This window comes from Natrix helvetica (genome assembly GCF_964273705.1).
Source record: "Natrix helvetica genome assembly, chromosome: 4".
Taxonomy (NCBI): Eukaryota; Metazoa; Chordata; class Lepidosauria; order Squamata; family Natricidae; genus Natrix; species Natrix helvetica.
Window position 1 is genome coordinate 56,810,624 of NC_138550.1, and position 22,144 is coordinate 56,832,767.

General features: G+C 35.8%; 1 protein-coding gene across 1 annotated transcript in view; it reads right to left on the minus strand.

Annotated features, from left to right (window-relative positions):
* DSCAM (DS cell adhesion molecule) overlaps window positions 1–22,144 on the minus strand; it is a 379,550-nt gene that overhangs the window by 207,348 nt on the left and 150,058 nt on the right. The window lies entirely within an intron of this gene.

Sequence of the window (22,144 nt, forward strand, 5' to 3'; positions counted from 1 at the left end):
TTTTACCAAATTAGGTTCAGGGCTTGTCCAAATATGTGTATGGTTTTGCACATTCTTTGTAGTCTGCATATTTTGAGTTGTGATTTATATAACAGGAGTCATATAGTCTTCTGTTGAGAAATAATTGTTTTAATTTCCATATTGCTTCAAAAATATACACTGGACAAGTCTGCTTTGAAATATAAATTGAAGAAATTTCTCAGCACATAAATAACAGTACATGTATTGAAATATTCTGAAATTCTAATATTATAATAAAAGCAAACATTCCAATAATGCAACCCCCTTCACAGTTGTCCTATGACAAATTTGAAAACACAAAAGAACAAGGCAAAATTCAAAGAACAAAACCAAGGTCAGTTTTATAAGGTATGTTCCCCTTTCTATACTACACTTGGTTTGAGAAAAGAGAAGGACTGTTCACAAAAAGAATGCAAACTAATTAGTATTGCTGAAGCTGAAAAGCTGAAAGTGCTTTTCCACTTTAATAGGGCTTGATTGATACTGACACTGCTTTTTTTTGGTCTCAGCAAGATGAATAAAAAAGGGAGGGGGGGACCCTGGAACCTGGATGGAACTGCCTGTTTCAACAGTCCTACAATCGATGAACTTATCCAAACCCAGGAATGTACTGTTCCCACTAAGTTCCATTTAAACCCTAGGGTTACTTACTAACAAAGTCAGTTCTCAGACAGACTTCCTCCTATACATGGGGAGCTGAATTCCCCTGCAGTTATTTTTCTGGCTTTTTGCCTCTGTTCCATCTTCATTCAAAAGGCTTGAAGAATATGGCCTGTGTTTGGATCCACCCTTAGCTGCCAGGCTTCTGAAAACAGGATGCTGCTGGCAATGTTTTCTCCCTGACACCTGGCTCCAAGGATTCTTGGTTCTTACCTAAAACCTCACATGAGCTTCCATCCAGAATGCTATGGCAGAAGCTCACTGAGACAAAAATGAAAAAAATAAAGATACAAAATCCTTATTTCATCTAAGGGTCTTTTCTCACTCAATTTTACTGTTTATAATATACTATCGAATTATTTAAAAAGAAGAACTATGCAGTGGTAAGAAAATAAGCAATACTATACAAATATATGAATACTTTGATTCATTAATTGTAATAATATAGAGTCTCCTTTATGTTTCAAGTATATTACTGACTAGAATTAGCTGCTATCTATGGACACTTATCTCACATTTAGTCTCTATGAAAATGTAGGGTTACTTTGAGTTAATATGTATAGAAAGTTATACAGTACCAGGAAAGAAGAAAATACAATCATATCATATCTCATGTCATAACATAACATAACATAACATAACATAACATAACATAACATAACATACAGTATATATGTTACTGTGAAAGTCCGAAATCTGGTGAATGTCGACATTCACCGGTGAATGTCAACATTCACATAGTCGCTTGGTGTATGTCCTTATCCTCTCGACACCCTTACCCTAATACCCTTACCCTAATACCTCGGCTCCTCGCTTCCTTTTAAGCGTCTTCTATTCGCGGATTTCTTTTTTTAAAAAACCTGCAATCCCTTACCCTAATACCCTTACCCTAATACCTCGGCTCCTCGCTTCCTTTTAAGCGTCTTCTATTCGTGGATTTCTTTTTTTTTAAAACCTGCGATCCTGCGCGGTTAGAACGAGTAGTTTCCAGGACCGCGAATTGAAAAGCAAAAGTAAAGCGTTACGCTGACTCGTTATATATGTCACCGTGAAAGACCGAAATTGGTATGTGTCGACATTCACCGGTGAATGTCGACATTCACCAACATTCACCGGTGAATGTTGACATTCACCAATTTCGGTCTTTCACGGTGACATATACACATTTCTTATCCTTTTACTAAAGGTAAAAACCAGCCCCAACACTGTTAGCCTTTCTGAAATCTTGGCTTTTGGGCCAGAGATTTTGCTATTGTTTTAATTAAGCTTTGGTTTGGAGTAGAGGAATAATGTTTCTGACAGGTTATTGCCAAACACCCCCCCCCTTAAAAAAAAAACCCAAGTATTCTCCAGGCCTATATCAACCTTGTCCACAGGATGCAAAACATCATCTACAATAAAATTGTAAAGGAGCTGTTGAGACTGCTAATATATTTTATATTGCTGATGCTGATTTTGATGAATAAGAAGAATTGTTTTAACGCCAGATCCAATCAACATTCCCAAGATGCAGGAAGAAGCCTCTAATTTGGAATTTTGGATACTTTTACAATCTCACTGGCCAGTTACAAGCAGTCATCTAAAGTTTTCTGCATGAGTCATGCAGAAAATCATCTTTTGAAAAGTTATCTTTCAAAAAGCTAGAGATAATTACAGGGTTTCACAAGATAGGATTAATCAACTTGAAAACATTGTTAAGAAACGCACAAAAGAAAGGATAGACCTGCCCCAACTGAAATAGTTTGGACACAAGGTTCCCTCTATTGAAACAATTTAAGACTTCTGAATATCCCTTTTAATGCAGAGCAAGAGCAACTCCAATAGTAATAATGGAATTTTAAAAAATCTGATATGAATAGTTTTCACTGCAACCTGATTATGATATGGATCTTTAATCTACATACATCATCTAGGTTTTAAGGATCATTCAAAATCAAGGCCCAGCCTAGTCGTCTTTTTAAAAGAAAAAGAAAAAAAACCCAAAATGCATATACTTTGTTTCGGTGTGTGTGCATAGTGGTGGGTTTCAAAAATTTTTAGACCCTCTTCTGTAGGTGTGGCCTGCTTTGTGGGAATGGCTTGCCGGCCATGTGACCGGGTGGGAGTGGCTTGCTAACCATGTGGCTGGGTGGGCGTGGCCAACTTGTAAAATGTGGTGAAACTCACTTAACAACACTCTTGCTTAGCAACCAAAATGTTGGCTCAGAAAATCTGGCATTTGAAGCATGCAAGTCTTAAAGCTGTCAAGTTACAAGACCTTTGCACCCCTAACCCTTTAGAAAAAAAAACCCAGGGATGTTCAAACTTGACAGCGTTAAGACTTGTGGATTTCAACTCCCAGAATTCCTCCTCTCGCTCTTCATCTTGACGATGTGCGGACGGGCAGGGGGGAGGAGCTGGAACCTGTTTTAAACAGCACTGTAGATTTGTGGAAACTCTTCTATGGAAGAGATTAGAACTGGCAGGAAGCCACCCCTGGTGCATGTGCGTGCGTGCGTGCGTGTGCTCCATGTGAGCAAACTACTTTATTTGCTGTTTTTGTATGTCACTTAAGATTGATTCTATGCCTTTCTTTCTCTTATGGTCTCATTTCTGATTTTACCTCTAGCAGCTTACTTCAAATATCTCATTTCCGTGGTGCATAACTTTCATTTGTTTTGTTGTAAGTGTCCATGTTTGGCACTGGTAACATAAGGAATGAATATGCTTTGTATGAACACTAAAGGAATCAGCCATCAAAAAATATGCTACAGGCTAGTAATAGGTAGGATATCAATGAAGGCATTTGAAAAAATATTCTAAGGCTATGACATACCTATACAAAGAACAGAAGCATACAGACATTGCTTTTCTCTATGACACTGTATGTAAGTATAAATTGCACTATAAAGAAGCAGGACAGAAAGAGTATTTATACTTTTGAACTTTACCATTGAAGAAAACTCTTGAGAATGTCATGGTTAACCAAGAAACCAAATAAATGGATAATAGCACAAGTGACCAGACTCAAATTATCACATTTTGGACACCTTATACTAAGACCTAGCTTCCTTCTGAAATGGAAAGATGGAAAGAAAGAAGAGAAGAAGACAACAAAAGGTAAATGAATGTATTACAAAAGTCATGGTTGCACCATTGGGAGACCTGAAGAGTCAGGTATGGGACAGATCATCTTGGAGAAGATCCATCTATGTAATAAGTGTCAACACCAACTTCATACTACATAATCAATAATTTTATAAACTCTGTATGTTTTGTATGGAATCGCAAGAACAAAATATCAGTTTCTCCAAATTTTTTAGATGAAATGAACACCTGCTATTTAATGTATTTTTTCATCACTTTTAAAAGGCCGATCCACATACTCAGACTACTCTCTAGCAGGTATGGATTATGAACTACTTTCCAAGGACAAAACCATTCAATGTCACTCTCTATGTGTAACTGACCCACCATGAAGATAATATGTTTCCATCTTTTTCTCTACACACCAAAAATGCTGGTTCAAACAATTTTGTCCCCCTATGGCCAGCGATGGTGTCAGCTGGCTGAACCGAGGTGCCGGTATCCACAGCCACTCGGTCTTGGAGGGGTTGAGTTTGAGTCTGTTGTCCCCCATCCAGACCCCGACGGCTTCCAAACACAGCAATTTTATTTGCTGTGCTTCAATTCAGAGTTAAACAATCAACTCCACCCCAACTGGCTATTGTGCGTTGTGGCAGGACTGCCTTCTCCATTCAATCAGTTGTTGCTATCCTCCAAAGCAATTTTTTTTATAAGTTCACTGATGGAACAATGAACATTTGACATTTTTTATCTTAGATGGAACAGTGTATTGGACCCATCTTTCTGTTCTTACTTTAAAAAAAAAGATGACATTGACAAGTATTTTGCCATTTTCTTGCCTAGGTCTAATGATAAAAATTATAGTAATATTGTGGTGCTTTCTTTTCTTTTTTAATAGTTTCAAAAAATGTAAGAAGTAAGGTCAGAAACCATGGTAAACCTGCTATTTCCAAATTCACATTCTACTTGTGGGGTTCCTGTCTGATTACTGCTGGAAAAAGATGCCAGGCAGAATGTGGTAAATGCTTACCTGTGAAATACAGCAACAGAAAATACTTATCTGTAAAATACACCAAAGCCAATAGAAGATTCACCTACAATGTCTCCCTAGTTGAACAGAATTTTGTTGTTCTTTCTCACAGGTTTATACATGATTACTCCAACTAAACTTTTATTATTTAAGCTCATCACATAAATGTCACTAGAGACTAGATCAATAAATGTAGTGTGCAACTGTCAAATTAAAATCCCAGAACTCCTTCCTGATTTCAAGCCCTCCATGAACCATAGCAAGAAGTGTCATTAATTGTCACAAACATTTTATCAAACAATTAAAATAATTGTTATTTAAGAAAAAATCCTCTCACATAATTGGCTTTTTCTGTAACAGTGTACACTGTTTATGACAACAAAATATTTCCCTTACAGAATGGCATGTAAAATAAAGTGTTCATAATAAATTGGAACAATCTTTTTCTGATGACTGATAAAGCATCTTTAAATTACATTGGAAAAATAACTGCAGTGAACTGTACCTTTATTTTATTAATATGCAACCAGTGGATAAAACTGCCCACTTAATCTTTAAACTAATGACTTCCATCACAGCTTTGTTAGATTTTTCTCCCACATAGGCACCAATACACTGGAACAATAATAATATACTGCAACTCAGAGAAGTCATTAAAATGAATATTCTAGTGAGTCAAAAGATTCTGTGCAGAAGACTTGCTGTATTTTCCATGAGTTACTCCATTAATTGATCAAGGGCTATAGCTAGATGATAGATTAGCATCTTAATTTGCTTCAAGTGGATGAATGACTCTAGCCTATATTGAAGCCTATATTGAAAAACTCCAGATCCATGCTAGCTACTGTTTCACAAGTAGGGCTAATTTGGGGTGGAAGATGTAGGGATGGATTATCTAAATACTTTATACATTTATCTATATGCAGGAATCGGTACAAGACATATGTCAGGCCCCCAAAACTGAGAAGACAAAGCTTAATGTATGCCTACTTCCCCATTTAACTTTAGTTCTCCACATATGTGGACAAACGCATACTTAGCTCTTTGATGTTAAGATAACATGTGTTATGTAAAAGCCAAATTTGGCAAATCAAAAGTGGAATGATTGGTTGTGTGGTTGTATCATGATTGGTAGATTGGTGCTGATTGGTGCTGGCTGTATGTCCATTGTTGTTTCGTGTTGTAACGGCCTGGGTGGTGGGTGGGGCTCATTTTTTGAAAAGGGTTGGTTTCCAGATGTCTGGTAGGCAGGAGATATCATCACGTTTATTCATGTTGTGGGGGTGTTTCTCTATTTTGATAGCTTCCATAATTATTCTCTTGTTGAAGTATTTAGTTTTGGAGATTAACCTGGTTCCTTCAAAATTAATTTCATGTCCTGTAGCTTTAAGGTGTTGGAAAAGGGAGGAAGTTTTTTCTTTTTTTCTTACTGCGTTCTTGTGTTCTGCGATGCGTGCATTTATTCTCCTGTTCGTTTGTCCTATGTATATTGCAGGGCAGATTTTGCATGGTATTTTGTAGACTCCTTGGTTTTCTAGCTGGATTTTATCTTTGGGGTTTCTTAAGATGTTGGCTATTTTTTGGTCAGTGTTGAAGGCTGTCTTGATATTGTGTTTGTGGAGAATTTTGCTGATTTTATCTGTGGTGCCTTTGATGTAAGGGAGGAGGGTGATGCCGTTGTCCTGTTCTGTGTCTCGGTTTTTTGGGGGAGTCTCCCTTTGGATTAGGTTGGTAATTGTTTTTCTTTGGAATCCGTAGGAGATTAATAATTTGTGAGAGTGTGTAATTCAGTTTTCAGGTGGTCGTTGTTCGCTAGGTGTTTGGTTCTGGAGATGAGGGTCTTGACTACAGAGTTGATCTGTGCAGGGTGGTAATGTGATTGTGCGTTTAAATAGCGGTTGGTGTGTGTGTTTTTCCAGTAGATGGTGTTTGCTAGGGAACCATTGGGGTTTTTGTAGATTAGGACGTCCAGAGAGGGAAGTTGGTTGTTTGCTTCTATTTCCATAGTGAATTGTATTTTGGGGTGTAGGCTGTTGAGATGTGTGAGGAAGTTGTCGTTTTCCTTTCCTGTGTGGCCAAATCACGAAAGTATCATCAACATATCTAAGCCAGAGTTTGGGTTTGTGTTCAGATTTATCTAAGGCGTTAGCTTCAAAATGTTCCATGTACAAGTTTGCAATGACGGGTGAGAGGGGTGATCCCATGGGTGCTCCTTCTATCTGTTTGTATCTTTGTCCATTATGGATTAAGTATGTGTTGGTTAGGCAGTGGTTGGCCAGGTCCAGGATGTGTTTAGGGGGATTGTGTTTGTTCTGGATAGCTGTCAAGGCTTCTTTTATAGGCACTTGGGTAAAAAGGGATATGACATCGAAGCTCACGAGTAGGTCGCTGGGTGGTAGGCTTTGTTTCTTTATTTTTTCTATGAAGTGGAGTGAGTTTTGTACATGTGAGGTGATGGATTCTGCATAGGGTTGGAGTTGTTTGGCAAGGAATTTGGCAAGATTCTGTAGAGGTGAGCCTATGGAGCTGACTATGGGTCTGAGTGGTATCCCTTCTTTGTGTATCTTGGGGAGGCCATAGAGCTTGATGCATCTGGATGATTTCTCTCTGGGGATGATTCTTTGCTGAATCTCTTCACTGATGGGAGAGGCTTTTATTTTGGATTTGGTGGTTTTTTCGAGGTAGGTGGTGGGGTCTGTGTTTACAGTTTTGTAAGCGGGGTCTTGGAGTAGGTTGGATAGTTTGGCTTGGTAGTCAGACGTGTTCATCACCACTGTGGCGTTCCCTTTGTCTGCTGGGAGAATGATTATGTTGTTATCTTTCCTCAGGTTGGTGAGTGCTTTTTCTTCTTCTTGCTGTAAGTTGCTTCTGGGTGGATTACTGGAGCAAAGGCCATTGGTGACTGCAAGTCTGATTTTATTGGCTTCATTTGGGTTGATTTTGGTGAGTGTAGCTTCAACTCCGCATATGTCTTCTTCAGTGGGGATGCGTTTAGGGGTGACTGCAAAGTTGAATCCTCTGGAAAGGACATTGATTTCAGCTGTGGTGAGGGTTCTGTCTGATATGTTGTGTACTGTTTGTTTCATGAGTTGCTGTGGAGGGGGTTGGGCTTCTGTTGTTTTTCTAGTCTGTGGAGTTTGTTGGTGTGTTTGTCTGTCTTGTAGGAGGTTTCTATTTCGGCTCTCCAGAGGGCTAGTTGTTTGGATTTGTCCCAGAGTCTTGGGTGGATTTTGTTGCTGAGTTTGAGGTGAAGAGTGAGTAGGTCCCGGTTGGTTTGGTCTAGTAGGAATCTTTTCCTGTGGAGTTCGTTTCTGATTAGGGCTAATTCAGTTCTTTTCAGGATCGTTTCAGTGGCTGAGGTTTTAGAATGGAATTTTAGTTGGAAGCATGTGGGGCTTTTGTCTCGGCAGTTGCATAGGAATGTGAAGTCACATAAGATGGTGGCTTTTCAGACTTCAAGTTTCTCGTAGGATCTGGTGACCAGGAAGGTTTCCTCCCAGTAGAGGTAAGATATTTGTTTTCGTAGATTTTCAATTACAATTCAACATAAATCATGACTTAATATCTGTTTCAAATAAATGATTTAAAGTATTCAAGAGTAAATATGCAAACCCATAGAATAACATTTGTTGAAAAGAACCTAAAATGGCATATTAAAAGGTAAGCCATGATCAACATGCATATAGAGAAGATCACCCAAAAGCTACTGTACACTTGAACATTTTTTTAAAAAAATGTTGACAAAATCTCTCACCAAAGGCTCTCAAGACATAGGGTAAGAGAATAGATGTTCTCATAGATTGGCAACTGATAACAAACAAGGATACAGAATAGAAAATGAAAATAAATAAATGTTGTGCATAGAGTCTCAAGGATCAATGTTTGACAGGTGTTTTTTTTAAGTTTTATATTAATGCAATTGATTTAGCTCTGGGCAGTGAAATGGCCATGGTTGCTGATGAAACCAAAAACGAGGGTGGAATTTTTTTTAAAAGAATTGTGATGTTTCAGCATCGTGCAAAGAGTTGACCCTTTGGCACTCTTCAAATTTCTTTTCACCAGTTTCTTTATTTAGAATTCTACACTTTTAAAGCCAAATATAACTGCATTTGCCTTGTCAAGCACCTGAAGGAATACTAGAGAGAAAGCCACAACTTATTTTCCATCAACCCAAGACACATTTCAGGTCAGGAGAATTTCCTAATGGCAGAAATCTCATCAGTCAAACAAATCAATACCTACCTGGTGGAATGTTCTTAAGGGCTGGATCAATATTTTCAGGTGATGTTTTAATTTGGATTCCTTCAGATGACTGAACTTGATTTATTGGAAGCATTTAGTGATTAGTATTTAAGGCTTTGGTGTTATGTAAGAGAAAAACATTTTTCTTAAACTAAAAGCCAAGTGCTCTACTTTTCTAAAAAAAACTGTTCCAATCTCTCAGTTATTTTGGCTGCTGTTTTTTGTCTCTTTTCCAACTCTATAATATATTTACTGTCTGAAGTTTGTTAACTAGAAGTATATACAGTATTCCAAAGTTAGCTGCATTACCATACATTAAGCATTGAGAATTTTATTTTATGTTATTTGTCTAATGTAAGGTGACCAACCGTCCTCCTTTAGGGAGGACAGTCCTTCTTTTGTAAGTTCTGTCCTCCCTCAAAAAGTGTCCTCCTACATGTCCTCCTTTTCGATATTTGAAGACTAATCTGTTGCGCGTTATGTGACGTATTTGTATTTGACATGACAATTCGTCAAGGCTCGGTATAGTGCGGTATAAGACGCGATTATGAGACGCATGCGCTCCGCATGGGAGACCTTGAGAGAGAGCGCCGCGTGCAAGTGGCTTTGTTTTCTTCTTACCGAAACACAACACGGCACATAGGCACGCAGTAGACTCACGGCACGTCGGCAATTGAATGACTCACGGTAATTATTTCTTTCTCAGTGAATATTCAATTATACAGAGGCAAGTACAATTCACGTTTTATTAAACAGTTTTTAATGGTGTTTTTTTTTCTTGCAATGAAGTTCATCGCAAGTATATTGAACAGATATTGAATCTTGTGTTGAATTTTTATCTAAAGAAATGCTAGACATTAAAATAGACGACAATTGTCTCTTTGAAGAAATTAGAAGACTGAATGTATATTTAAATTCTGAAAAATTAATACAATGGGAAAATCAACATGTTGAAATTGATAAAAGATGGGTGGATATTTTCAGCCATTTCAAAAATGAACATATTCCATGTGAACATTTATTTATACTTGTTCAATTTACGTTGTGCTGCCCTGGAACTAATGCAGCAGTTGAAAGAGTTTTTTTTCAATTGCCAATGATTTTTCGACAAGTGAGAAATCGAGATTGAATGTTGATACTCTAGCTGCAGCACTTGCCGTAAAATTCAATATGAAGGATATTTCTTGTTCAGATATTTCCAATATATTGTTAGAAAATGATACATTGACAAAAAAGATTAATTCAATGGAAAAGTACTCATTTAAATAATAATTAAGAGGTATGTAAGCATAATTACAATATAAAATGTTGCAAATGTTTTTATTATGCATATATCATATTTTAGTGTATTATTGTTGCAATGAATAAAATATTTCTTTTATTTACGATATATTTTTTCCAATTTATTTGTCCTCCTTTTCATTGTAAAAAAGTTGGTCACCTTAGCATTTTGGACAATAGAACGTGTTTTGTCCTCCTTTTCATTGTAAAAAAGTTGGTCACCTTATCTAATGAGATGCATAATAGAATTTTCTTCTTTCTGAGCAGTCATTGTTGATTCATGATTTTCTTTTCTTTTTTAAAAAAGCAAGATCGGTTTTCTGATCAGTAGTTACCTGAATAGTATAAATGAAATTAATATTTTTGATAAAATGTTATACTTGTTTATACTGAAAAGCAACTGTTATTTAATATCCATTTTCCCTACTTGACAAGCCTTTAAGAATTTATTCTATTCCTTTACGTATAATTACCCTAAGGAATTTGATATTGCCTATCAGGAAGTGATATAGTCACTTCCTTGCTTATCCCTTCCTACAGAATTTATGAACAAATTAAAAAAATACTTGTCATGGTAGAGATTTTTATGAGATCTTCTAGTTTCCCACATTCCAACACAGAAGCACCCATTATTCCTAAATTTTGTTTTTTGACTGCCAACTTGTTTTTAAAAATTATCACTTCTATTTTACTAAGCAAATGTCTATGGTATAAAAACTTCATTACAGCAGATTTTTAATTATTAACACAAATACAGAACATTTTATAAATGTCTAAGAGTTCTACTGATTAAACAAATCAAGGTCCTCTTAGCTAAACAATTAAAATTTGCCTTCATCCTTATTGATTAAAATGGCCTCTCCTGATTAAGCAACTAAACCCTTAGTAGATTAATCTACCGATTATGGCTTGCAGCTACTATAATCAGAATTAAATAGCTAATCAGTCATATTATGGCAGATGGGGAGAATTATATTGCAAAATAGGGAACTGGTCAAAGCAAACTCAAAGTGCTTCTCTGTCTTATTGGAATGCTTTCAGAAATAATTAAAACGTCAGCAAATGTAAAATTACAGCACAACATAGATTTGGATCTGCATATGCCTTCTTAGATTTGTTATAAATTAACAGGAGTTTGACTCACTCTTTTTTAACAATAATGGAAAAATGACCCCTCCCACCTCATCATTATATTGTTCACAGCAGGACAACTACATACAAAAAATATATGAATTGGATTCAGTTTTGGTTCTCAAAAGAAATGTGGTATGAACAAAAATAATATGACATGATATATATGATATATGATATGATATAGAAATTCTATGAACAAATTTAATTTCATCAGCTATAAGATGCACATAAAGTTATCCCCCCCCCCCAATTTTGAGTAGTTTAGTTTACCAGGTGTGGGAAGCACTGTTTTAAGGTATTATGAAACTTGTCAGTATAACAAACAGTTAGGAAGTGATACCAAGGACAGTGTCAAGGCCAAAGTTGCATGTGGTGCAAGCACTAAGGTGTGAAAGGAGCTATTGTAGGGACTGCGCACAGTTGACATCTCTGGACATAGTCATTTATGGTTCTTAAGTAAGTTTGGCTAGTACTGACACAATGTGGGAGGTCTGAAGGGTCCAAATTTGGAAAATAAATTTCTTTAAGTATGTTTAGTGAAACTTTAGGTCAAGAGTCCACTAATTTCGTTTATCAAAGCAAGAATAGGCAGAACATCTGTCAGGTGGGAATAATATTATGTTTCTTACATCTTTCTGAAATCAAGTTGTTAAAGCTAAGGGACAGCAATAGATGCACTAATGACATTGGGGAACTGATACCAAAAATACCTTACTGTGAACAAGATGAAAGTTAGTAAAAAAGTTCAGCTAAACAGAATCTCAGACAAGGCTAAGAACAGAAATGCTGCTTTACCTGCTATCATTGGAGCTGTCAGAAGAAAATGAGCTAAAATAGCTAAAAAGTCTTGTGCCTACTATGCAGAGGAAGTATTTTTGCTGCATATTAAATATTTTTTTACTGTATTTCCCTTTGTTCTTCTGAAAGCTATTAGGACCAGTTGCGAGGGGTGAAAAAAGCAACTGCAGCCCTCAAACAAAAATTTAAACTTATACAATACAATAGCAGAGTTGGAAGGGACCTTGGAGGTCTTCTAGTCCAACCCTCTGCCTAGGCAGGAAACCCTATACCGTTCCAGACAAATAACTTGATTTACTTTCATTAAAATAAATGTAAACAATGGATCTTTCTTTCTGTCATTTGCAAAACATGATAATTAATTCCAGCTTTATGTGTGTGTTGTCATAATAGCAGTGTAAAAAAAAAATTAAGTTTTATGTCCTGGAGGTAAAATTGATGGTACACAATTTAAGATTACTTCCAAAAGGCATAAATATTTCACTATACAGGCTCTGAAAATAATATGCTAGCGAGAACCATTTCTCTATCATCACTTGTTTACAGTTATTGTTTTCTTCACTTCAGCTTGAAGATGCTAAAGAACTTGACAGTTTACTTGCCACTCAATTTAATCTTTTTCTCTCTGTAGGTTTGTGGGAAACTGTGGCAGACCAAGTTATTTTTGAACAAATGCTGCAGTACAAAGTGCCTTTAGGAGCTTTCATATAGTCAGTGGCCTAACTGGCAGCTGCTGTACCTGCAAAAACGAATTGATGTTGCCATGGAGATAGAATAATTCTTTTTTGTTCTGTCATATAATTACTGGAGGTGTTCTTGCACATGGGTCACTTCAGGGGAAGAACAGCCGAGGAGGAAAAATATATGAAAGGGGAAGGTCTTTCTTATAGTTCGCTTTGGCTGCCTTTTTGGTCTGAATTTATTAGCATGCTACAAAAATGTCTGTGATCTACTCACATTATCATAACAAGGATTAAATAAAAGAGAACTATCACTAGACAGCACATTTTATTACTCTACGAGAAATGACTGTCAGATTTGACCAACCAAGGCATGTTGCTACTTGAGAAAGAAGTACAAATAGTTCCAATTGTTTGAATTGAAATATCCAGAAGAAATCTTTGGGAGGGGGGCAGGTACCTTAAAAGTAATTGTTATAAATCTTCGTTCTTTCACAAAAGGAAAAAAATTAGTCATCAGCAGTGTAAGTTTAACTCATCCAGAAATAAAAATGAATAATTTGCTAAATGTTCCCCCATGGTTAACCGCCAAATGGCCACATCATTAATATCATAGAAAAAAATAATTCCTAATCTAAGGAAAGTTAGAACAACTTTTATACTGGTTTGTTCTAAAACTGGGGACTAAAAAACCAATCCCCTCACCCACAAATCTTTGAGAGTTTTTTTTCCTACACAAATTATTACCATAAACATTGCCATAAAAATATTGATACAGTCATGAGTGAAGTTGATTGGAGTTGCCTATTGTATTCTCCCACTTAACAAAAACTGTGGCTTTACATAGGTTGAAAACTCCACAACTCCACCTCCAGGGAAGTCAAATGTATATTCTCACACAGTAATAACCCGTCAGCATTTTATCAGACTATGAATTAACCTTAAGCCCCTTAAGAAATGTCACAATTCATATTCTCAAAGGAAGGATTCTAAAAATCTATAAATTGAATCTACTTTCAGCATTCAAGTACGAGTTCAGGTATACTAAAAAAAAAACCTGAAGATATTAACATATTAAGCTTGTTCTCCCAAATTAGATCAAATGCTTATACTTTAGGTTTGTCCTCCATACTACACTCCTTTGTCAATATATAGTGCTGCATACTGCAGAGTAAAATGATTAATCAGATTGAAAGTAAAAAATCATTATCAGGCTGAGAACTGGGCTGCACATCTTGGACTTGCCCTCTGTGTCCTTATAACCTATGCCTACCTCTTATTCTATCCAACTTCCATAAGTTCAGGTGAGAGGTCGGAAGGAGAGCTATGTAAACATTCAAATATAGCTACCCATCAGCCTTCTTGGCCAGCAGGAGAAGACAAAAATTAGCAAGTGGTAGACAGTGTAGGGGATGATGACAGCATGTGAAGCTTTTCCTCAATCCAATTTAAGCATATGCATAGATCAATGGGATAATGATCTGAACCAAAGGTCGAATGATAGAATGAGGTGTTTATTTATTATACATCATTGTGGTCATTCCAGGAGTCATATGAGGGTAGAGAGAGAAATCAAATCTAACCAGACTTCTAGCCTGAGAATCTCACTTCCAAATCCTATGGAAACCCCAATGGTAAAAGTTGTGTAGGGAGAGCGAGGCAGACAGGAACTGAGGCAAAGCAGGTTGAAGCTAACACAACCTTTATTTAACAGTAACAACAGCTCAGAAGGCAAACACGAACCAGCAAACAGAGAAGCAAAAGACAGCTGATAGCTCTTTTATACTCGAGCTGTCAGGCGTTTAACCAATCGGGTGGCTGGATTCTCCCGCTGGCAGGCTGCTTGCGTCGTAGCCAATCAGGAGCTAGCAATGTAAGTCTATGGCAGGGACGTTAGCAATGCAAGTCTATGGCAGGAGAGTTCAATACACAACAGTAAATTTATTATTGATGGTACACTTATGTCAATTGCAGGAAAAGTCACATTGGGAACCATCAATCCATAGCCTTCCCATTATTCATGTACATCTATCAACAGCCTGAGATCTATACTGGTCTTACATTTATTTCCTCTGTTTAAACCACCTTCCCCTCTCCCCTAATATCCAGACAGGACAGAACAAAAAAACTGCTGCTTTATTGTTTCTGCCTTGCAGGAATGTAGCAATTCCTATGTATACATTTTACAATGTAGTGGACTGTGACGCTCAGTAATTGTTTGCTTAGATTCCTAAAATGAAAACCTTTCCTTAAACTACATTTTTATAAATGGAAAAGTCAAGAACAGAGACTGCTTACATATAATATAAACTGTAGAACTGATAACAATAAGTAGCTTTCTTCCACCGGATAACCTACTTCACAAATATCAAAAACTAGCACTACTGTATGTTGTAAAAATGCATTCCAAACAAAAGTCGTTTGGATTGCATTTTTTAAAAAAATAGCTGAAAGTAAATTACTGTGAGGAGAAGCATATTATTTCTGTGTTCAGTGTTTTATTCTTTATTCCAAAGTAGATACAGGGGAATTTGACACATATTCCAATGAAATATGAGTGGTAAAGAAAACTGATGAAAGCAATAAAATCATTACTGAGATTATAAGAAAAAAAATAGAGAAGTTCATCCCTTCCTTTATGTTCATGCAAAATTTACAAAAAGAAAGCAGATCTGGCATAATACGGGTACAATTGTTATGTTCCACTGGGTTTTTTTTCCTCCTTCCAAATATTACATTGTTGCCTTTTTAGTTTCTTTTGCTGTGTTTGTAAACTAATTCATATTTCCTTTTTTTTACCACATGCTGTTTATACTTTCAAGAGAATTGGGGAAAACAATAAAATATAACTTTCATTAAATCAGTAATGTTTAAAACTGTTCCAAATGAAAATATAATCAAATATAAATACACTGAATAAAGTAAGAAAAAATATACTTTTATTGTACTGTAAGAAACCAAAAGCAAAGTAAACTGAGGCATTAGAAATAACAACATGCTCATGTACAGAGTCAATTTTGTCATAGAATCAGTTATATTTTTCTTGTGATTGTGAACCTTGTGCATCCATTCAGGTGAATGTCCAAGGACATCTCTTCTCAATGCAAGCAGTCTATTTAGAACTTTCCAGGGTACCCTAAAATAGCAGCCTACAGAAGGGCAATAGGATTCTTTTAAAATTAGGTTGGAAGCTTAGAGCCAAATTAGGCCTCACTATTGTCCATTACAGATAAGGCAGCACTAGACTGTACCAAAATTTCTCTGTAGCTATGCATGGAAAAACTGTTCAGAATTATGGAGATTGTGGAAAATTTGATTAATTTGTTGTTAGATTTCTTGTGTTTGGAACACCACCCAAAACTTCAATAATGGGTGATCTAAAAAGTAATAATTTACAAATATGGATTTATTGCTCTGGCTCAGAACCATTATGTTACCACTAATCTAACTCTTTATGAGATCAAACACTGACCATGAATCAATGGGTCCACAGAAAATATAATACCACAGAATACCACCACAGAATAATTTGTGGAACCCAGAGGTTTATATTGCCACATTTAAACAGAGCCCTTGTAGTGTATTTACCTAAATGAATGACCATTCTTTTTCTCAAAAATGAAAAGATAATCTTAAATTTGCTGACAAAACAGGAAAGAGGCTTTTTTTCTATATAACCTTCCCTTTAGGGAGCCGGATGACTCTAATTTACAATCCTTTTTGAATAAATATTATTACTATAGCCAAATTACCATTTTTATTATAGCATTATATTGTTCAATAATTTTGTTTGCTAGTAATAAAAACATTATGGTGGTTAATATAAATGGGGGGGGGGAAAACACATAGGATATACACTATATAACAACAGAGACAACGTCCACTCCAAGATTGCCTTTAAGACATTAAGGGATGGTAGACTGTATATACCATTCTGAGATCTTCAATAATAACCCCGCAAATACTCACTAATTCATTAAATGTATTTCTTTTAAGAATCAGAAGTACTATTCCATACATGCTTGTTTAGAAGTCATTATCAAGTAGGATAAGATAAAGTTTCAGGGGAACATGTTTCAGCAGGTTTAGACTTATCTAAAAATATATGATATAATTAATGAAATCTAACATCTGCCAGTCTCAATGGTGACCAGCAAACTATGTTGCAAAGAACCTTTTCCCCCTAGCATTCAACCTTGGTCACTAATACAAGTATCAAGAAAATTAAAATTATACCAAAATCAGCTCAAAAAGCTTTGAAGAGGTGTTTTGATTCAACAAAGCTTTGATTAAACTATTCCACTGTTGCAAATTTGCAAAGCCAAGCAATGACCAGCTTGAGTGCAACAAATAAAATCAAACAGCTGTGAAGAAATTCATAAATATAATGTAGCTTTACTTACACACATGGAGAAGACAAGGTTGAAAGGTGTGGTGAGCAATCCGACATTGAGATGAATAGCTGGCCAATGTCTTTAATTTCATTCTATTTTCTATCGGAGTCTTTTTGACCTGCATCAAGGCTAACTTTGTTTTTGGCTTCATTCTCTTTATCAGATCTCAGCTTCTTAAATGTAGCCGCATATTTTCACTATCTTCTCACTTCACTAATGAAATGTTACACTTCTGTAAACCTGCCAATATAATTGGGAATTCAACTTAGCTTTCAGCTCTCTGAATGTAGCTTATGGCTGACCGTCTCCAAATGAGCACTGGATCAAATGTAAACTTTAATTCTGTATGAGCGGGGGCAAGTTTAAATCTCTCAATAATGAATAAATAGATGCAAGTTTAACTATTACATTGGCTTTGTTGGAAGTAGAATGGCAAGTTTGTGAATACTATTTTCTCCGTGGCATACCAATTATTTTGATATTATACCTCAGAGCACTTTTGACTGCCTTTACTAAATAGTATCTTAGACTATAACAAACAACCCTGCCATAATTTGAGTCCTACCAGGAATGAAGGGATTCTTCTCAGCGGGGGCTACATTTATAAATCAGGTCACCTTTCTGACACCCTGCGAAAATTAGTAATCAAAGGCACCAAAGCTACATTACAGTATTCCACACAATGCCAGAGTGCATTCTTCTCTGTCATGCCAAATTTGACAAACAGAAAAGCAATTGAAAAGTAAGAATTTATGTTTCATAGTTTTGAAAACTTTTCTTAATGTTGGAATAGGAAAGTAAAGTTTTGTTCTCTGCTGGATATTTTAAAGCCCATCCTCTCTTTATCCTTGCTATCTTTGTCTTCAAGAAATTCTGCAGTGAAATCTGTGAAGGTATCTGGCTAAAACCTGGCTAGGATAATGTTCTATAAAGGATCCACTATTCCCACTACATTCATCCCATTCTGCAAAAGAAATGAAAAGCAGCAAACACCTTTTGATGCTTTCCTATTATAGTCTATAAACTATTCTTACTTTCAAATTGAATTCTGAAGCATCTTAAATTGAACATGGATCTAAATATGGAACTCTTTTCAGTCTCAAACTTCAACTGGAATGTGGTGGATCTGTAGGCTTAAGAGTCAATATTTTTGTTACCAAATGCATTGCGCAAAACCCCTTTAAATAATCCATATTAACAGTTCCTGTGCATACACAGTTATCCAGACCTATAAATTCCCACTTTGTCCCTTTGGGAGATAAAATCATCCTCTATACCCTTTATCCAGAAAAAAAAACCAAAATAAAATTGTATGTTGATGCAAACGCCTGCTATTGTAATGAACAATTAGCATGATAATAATGCTTTGTTTAAAAACTATTGGCTATTACTTTTTCCTTCTGTTTTTATTTTACCTTGAGGTATTTTTTTTCTTTTGGCAAATGAATATCTATCTACATGAATAATTTTCATCTGTAATAAGCTCCCACTATCTCTATTCAACATTACTTTATAGTGCAGAAATATTTTGCCTGGTATATATTCTTAATTTTTCCCCCCACCAAATTTCTAGCTTATCAAATCCTAGTGAATTCGAGGCATCTGAGAGATGTCTTTCCTCTCTTAGGAGGATGGATTGGATAGGAAGATTCTAATCCAAAGCAATTCATCCACAACCAGCAAAAATTATTAACCTATAAGTATAATCTTTATTGTCATTGTACTTAAATACAATGAAATTGGTTATTATTATTGTGTATATGTCATGTAATGTGGCACATGTATTTCAGACACACATTTTACTTGAAAAGGAATATCTCCAGGAATGTGAAAAGGCAAAGCAAAGTACTATGTGTGTATGTGTGTTTTTCTTTCCAAAATATTTCTTTTGCCCTCAGAAATTCTTCTTGACAGCACCTCATGTTCTGAAGAGAAATTTCTCAATAAGCAATCAGCAAAGTGGTCTCTCTGTAGATGGAAGTTGGCATATGGTCTCTCAAATTTCTCAGTGACAAGTGGGATCTTAGCAAAACAACAGAGTAGCAGGGGAAAAGACATTTTGCTAATCACTCCCTGTTGTCTGCACCCTCAGGCAGAATCATATTGCTTTATGTAGATGAACTTTTAACAGTTTCTTCATACATACATACACACATGCCTATATATAGCCAGCTCCCATCAGTGCAACAACAGGCACCCCAGGGCCTAACACTTTACACTGCAACTGTATTACTATTTAAAGATAAGCTTTTAGCTTAACATCAGTGCTTGCCTTCCAAGTTTAATTACTACCCTCCCCATGGGGCCCAATAAGCTGTCTATTCTTCCTGAGGGACTTCTGTTTGGTGGTGATCTTTAACTAAATAAGTACATGCCAGATAAGCACTTCTTAAGGATGCAATATCATGTTTTCTGTCAGGCTTTGTAGTCCATGGAAAATAGGCTGCAATTTGCCTCTCTTTTAGCATTACACCATCTTGAATTAGTAATTTCTGTTACAAATTTTACAAGCAAGAATATGGATGGATGGATGGATGGATGGATGGAAAATATATGTCCGTTAATGTTTCCCAAATTGTAGAATGGAAAGTAATTTAAATAGCAATGCCTACCATTGCAGTTTCTAGGTGGATCACTCCATTTTGCTTAGCTTATGCATTAGATTTTCTTAAAGAATCGGTTTTTTAAACTTCTTTATGTAAAAAAGATGAGCTACTGTCTGCTAATGTCTTTAGATTAATTACTCTTTTGCAATACACATGCTCTCACGCACACACGCACACACGCACATGCTCTCTCTCTCTCTCTCACACACACACATATATATGAATGTCCCAGTATGGTATAAAACAGCCATGATTAATCTACGTTTAGAGAATAAAAGATCAGTCAGCATTTAATATCTTTCTGCCAAAATAAATTATTCAAAAAAATCTGTATTTTCATCAATTTTGACTAAGATCTTTTATAATTATAATTAAAAATGCTGAATTTTCACAGAATAAATTCATAAAATCAGAATATATTAGGCAAATTCCTCCGTAATTTAGTTTTGGATTTATTAGATCTTTATAAAATCTTTCCTCAAATCCTGACTACTCAGGAAAGGACTTTTCAGTTAACTGGAGTCTTTGGTACATCAAATATCAATTCTCTGTAATGTATATTTTCTCCATAGATAACATATCAATTAAAAATTTTTACTGGCACCATGTCTTCTTTCTCTTACAAGACAATTTGGAAACAAATACCTCATTGCTTCAAAGCAAATGTTTTTGTATACATATAGTACTCTGCACAGCTCCTGTTACACTGAGAATTGTAACAAAAAACCTAAAAATCTAATTTGTATATAATTGAGGATTTTACTATTTCATGTGTGTGAAATTTTATAAGCTATGATCATATTAATGTGAACAACAGATATGATAGGATAACTTGTTCTGACATAGTTATTCCAACAAATCTATCATCATGAGCTATTTGCGAGCTAAAATCAAATGCCACAAAAAGAGAGGAAAGTGTTTTCTGGAATTACTATAGAATAACAAAGCAAATATTTCACTTCAGAGAGTATTCAGAACATTTTTTTTATATTTCTTTTATATTATTTTTATATTAAATCAAGTCTAGAAGGTCAATATTCTTACCCCCATATAAATTACATTCTAATCAGTAGGACTGTTACAGATTTATTTTGGTTTTACATTACTAATAATTATATCTTCATATACAGATTCCAGAGTCTTATATGCTACCCAAAATTGTCTATTAAGAGGAAAAATCGAATTAATATTCTAGTCTACATTTAGTCCTAACAAAGTATATGACTTTCAGCTCATAAATTTGGCTTTTGAAATAAATACAATAGCACTTCTTTATATAGAAAACTATTCTAGCCCCTGTCATTCTTATTTTTTAGATACCCATATATTTCTTAACAACTAACAATTATGTGCAACATTTTAGAGATTCACATATTGGTATTTAAAGTGCTAGCACTGCATACAGTCAACACACTGGACCTGGCTAAGAGCTTATGGTTACGTATTTTGCTTTGCTATTATAGCAATCTTTTTATCTCACAGAAAATTTTGTGGTACTAATACCGCATCTGACAATGTAGATCTAAAGGCCAGCAGACCTAACAAGCAGAAATAACTTGCAAGTATATGATTTTCTCTTTCATTTAAAGGTTAAGGAACAACCTTTAATGTAGTACAACATCCATTTTATTTAGAACGTATCAATTTTTAAAAATACAATAATCCAATTTTTTTTTCAAATATTCCATCAGACAAATAATGAAAAATGGATGGATTGCTGTGTTGTGAAGTAATTAAATTTTAATTATATTGTTGGGAGAAATGTCCTTCTGGGTTCGGCTCCAAGTGGGGAAAAAGACACTGGAGTCATGGAGGCTGCTTGGAAAGATGGTTTAATGGTGGACAGGACCACATGGCTTGAGTCCTGAACAACAAAGGTGATCACATGCTTCAATGTTGGTGGAGAAGAAGAGAAGGGAAGAGAAGGGCTGAAGAAGGGCTTGCAGGGATTTTTATAATCTGTTCTGCCCCACCTATCTGTTTCCTGTTCCTGTGTAAGAAATGTATTCTGATTGGTTGCCAGACTCACATGGGCCCATGCAGGGGCAACCCTCTAGGCTGTTTTGAATTCAGGTTTGATTGAATTCAGATGCCATGTGGTCAGTTGAGTAAAGGCTTATTATCCTGCCTTAATCCCATCACAGCTGAAGAGGAGAACTCTTTATTATGTAAAGTGGACTAGCTTGGCCTTCTTAATGGCCCATTGACAAAGTGGGGATGGGCAGGAAGCTG